The 3,240-nt window shown below is 43.8% G+C and overlaps 1 long non-coding RNA gene across 1 annotated transcript; it reads left to right on the top strand.

The window, feature by feature from the left end:
* The first annotated feature begins 910 nt into the window (after nt 1-910).
* On the top strand, nt 911-2,978 carry LOC147108823 (uncharacterized). The gene is made up of 2 exons (XR_015080736.1): nt 911-1,179; nt 1,342-2,978. It is a non-coding gene; the product is annotated as an uncharacterized LOC147108823 (long non-coding RNA).
* The last annotated feature ends 262 nt before the right edge of the window (nt 2,979-3,240 follow it).

The following is a 3,240-nucleotide window of genomic DNA, read 5'->3' as shown; positions in this document are numbered from 1 at the left end:
GAGGTCCCACTCTAGGGACTTGAGCACAAAACAATCTAGGCTGGCACTCCAGTGCAGTGCTGAAGGTAGTGCTGCACTGTCTTCTCAGGTGGACGTAACAGATCCCACGGCGCTATTTCGAAGAAGAGCAGGGGAGTTCTCCCTGATGTCCTGGGGCCAATATTCATCCCTCAACCAACATAACAAATGTAAGAAGTCACACAACACCAGGTTATAGTCCAACAGCTTTATTTGAAATCACAAGCTTTCGGAGCGCTGCTCCTTCGTCAGGTGAAGTGGAGAAATGCATAAAGACACAGCTTATATAGTCAGAGAATAATGCCAGATGTTTACAGGTAATCTTGCCAACTGCCATTTTACAGGCAAGATTACCTGTAAACATCTGACATTATTCTCTGACTATATAAGCTGTGTCTTTATGCATCTCTCCACTTCACCTGACGAAGGAGCAGCGCTCCGAAAGCTTGTGATTTCAAATAAAGCTGTTGGACTATAACCTGGTGTTGTGTGACTTCTTACATTTGTCCACCCCAGTCCAACTCCGGCATCTCCACACCAACAGAACAAAAACAGATTACCTGACCATTATCTCATTGCTGTTTGCAAATTGGCTGCTGTGTTTCCTACATTATAACAGTGAGAACACTTCAAAAGTACTTCATTGGTTGTAAAGCTTTTTGGGATGTCCTGAGGTCGTGAAGGGCGCTATATAAATGCAGGTACTTTCTTCTTTGGATTTGTCCTTTATATGAATATGATGAAGTCTTTCTTTCATTCTATTTCAATGCAACCAGTAGCCCACACATCGTCAACAACTACAAATAACACACAAAGGCAATGAAACCCCAGCATGTAGTACCTTTGGTGTTATGTTACGACTTGGTTTGAAAATATGACTCGGATCGTGCAACTGATGTTTGATGACCACCTGATTTGCACAATATCAATAAATTGGAAATGATCAGCAGTGCTTCAGTTCAGCTTGATTCCAGTTTTCCAATTCAGCTCCCAGTTTACTCTTAAGTGCCTCAAACCACATGGATCCCAGAAGTAAGCAGTGAGCCTTGCCGGGATCATTGAAAAACCAGATGTTTCCGATTGCTCATCCCTGCCCACTGGAGCTTGCGTGTACATCCCAGGAATGACAGTAATTCTAGGACAGCGGTTTCATGGAGAAATGTAAGACTGCTTCATACTATGTTTGAAATTGCGTCGAGTAGGAAGTAAAAACAGGAGAACGCTGGATTTCCTGATGTTTTTGAGCAGGCCAAGAGGTTTTTTTTGGCCAGCAGTTATTATATTAATAATAATCTTATTGTTTTTAATAAATTGAACATGTAGGAAAATGACCCAGCCAAACTGAGAACATTGGCAGCAGAATGTACAACAGAAGACTTGAAAAATCCATTCTTTTGAAGTGCACATATTGAAGCTAGTTCAGTAACGGTGGCTCAGTGCTCTCCCCTCTGAGTCAGAAGGTGCCGGGTTCAAGTCCAACTTGAGGAACCTGAGCACGTAATCCAGGCTGGCACTTCAGTACAGTGCCGAGGGAGTGCTGCACTGTTGAAGGTGGATAAGACAACTAACCAAGATCTGCTCTCAGGTGGATGTAAAAGATCCCACGGCACCATTCCGCAAAGAGCAGAGGCGCTCTCCCAATATCCTGGCTGAGATTTGTCCCTCAAACAACACCTAATACAGATTATCTGGTCGTTTATTTGATTGCTGTTTGTGGGACCTTGCTGTGCGCAAATTGGCTGCTGCGTCTCCTACAGTACAGCAGTGACTACACTTCAAAAGTACTTTATTGGCTGTGAAGCATTTGGGACGTCCTGAGGTCGCTACATGAATACAAGTCTTTCTTCTAGTCTTCCCGATAGGGCCAGGATGTGGTAGGAACAGACAGTGGTCCCAGCCAACCCTACACCAAAGTGGCGACGTCGCTGAAGGAAGAAAACACCGTCAAGCACGCACATAATCAGTCCAGCCCTTGTGAATAAATAAATTAAAAGTCTTTCCGATCACAGTCAGACCCTCATCCTCTTTTTCTATATTCCGTTTCAAAACCAGTTCATGTAACTGTGATCGCACAAGAGGCGACTCCAGTCCCAGTCAGCCAGCTGCAGCAATTATTTTAAGCCCTGTGTAAGAAGTGATTGCAGTGCTCAAGGTGGATTTTTAAAGACATTTGCAGCACTTTCCAGAGCCTTGAATGTCTTAAGGTGATACGTTGAAGAAAGGAGATCACGTTCGAGCCACTTCAAGCTGCTTTTTAGTTACTGTGAGAGAAATCACCTCCAAATTGTCAGAATGTCCATTTCTCGAGCTGCAAGTTGAGGAAATATGTATCTTGCACTTGTGATTATTTGCCTCCCTCAGGGATTACATCAAATAAGGAGAGCCCATGATAGTGCAAATTGTATATAGAGCAGGTACACTGAGTGAAGTGGCCTTCTTTCATTCTGTTTTACGTTCTTAATTGTATTTTCACTCGACAATCAGCAGATTTAACTATTGCAGCTGTGATTTCCCTTTCGAAGGCAAGAAAATGTGTGAATTCTGCTAACAGAGAAAAAGAGAATCCAGTGATGATGTGCAGGCTGTACGGCTAAAATATATTTATTTTCCACTTTACTTCTATCTGTGACAAGGAAGGCGTTTACAGTAGGCAATCTGGTCATGAGAGCTTTTGCCGATCTGATCTTACAGATGTTGTTTCAACAAGTGTTGAAATCTGCCGCGGAGAAGTAACTCTGTTGCCTGGCTCCCATTGAAGCTATCCCAGGGGGCAGGCAGAATGCCACTTTAGCCTGAGTGTGTGCCATTGGGAAGATGGTTTAACCTGGTGGACAGCTGTTCAAAGCATTAGAAAATACAATGGCGAGCATACAAACCCCCTCTACTTGGACGGTGTCCCATGAAACAGGTGGAGTTCTCCTACCTGGTCAATAATTGACCCTCAACCAAACATAGAAACATAGAAGATAGGAGCAGGAGTAGGCCATTCAGCTCCTCGAGCCTGCTCCTCCATTCCTCCTTCTTCTTCCGCCATTCAATGCGATCATGGCTGATCATCCAATTTCAGTACCCAGTCCCTGCTTTCTCCCCATATCCCTGGATCCCTTTAGCCTTATGAAATATATCCAGCTCCTTCTTAAATATATTTAATGAATTGGCCTCTACTACCTTCTGTGGTAGAGGATTCCACAGGTTCACCACTCTCTGGGTGAAGAAATTCCT

This window comes from Somniosus microcephalus, chromosome 13 (genome assembly GCF_052327205.1).
Source record: "Somniosus microcephalus isolate GS21.2 chromosome 13, FLI_Smic_1.0, whole genome shotgun sequence".
NCBI classification, from domain to species: domain Eukaryota; kingdom Metazoa; phylum Chordata; class Chondrichthyes; order Squaliformes; family Somniosidae; genus Somniosus; species Somniosus microcephalus.
The sequence above is the reverse complement of the archived record's forward strand: the minus strand, read 5'-3'. Positions and strand labels throughout refer to the sequence as shown.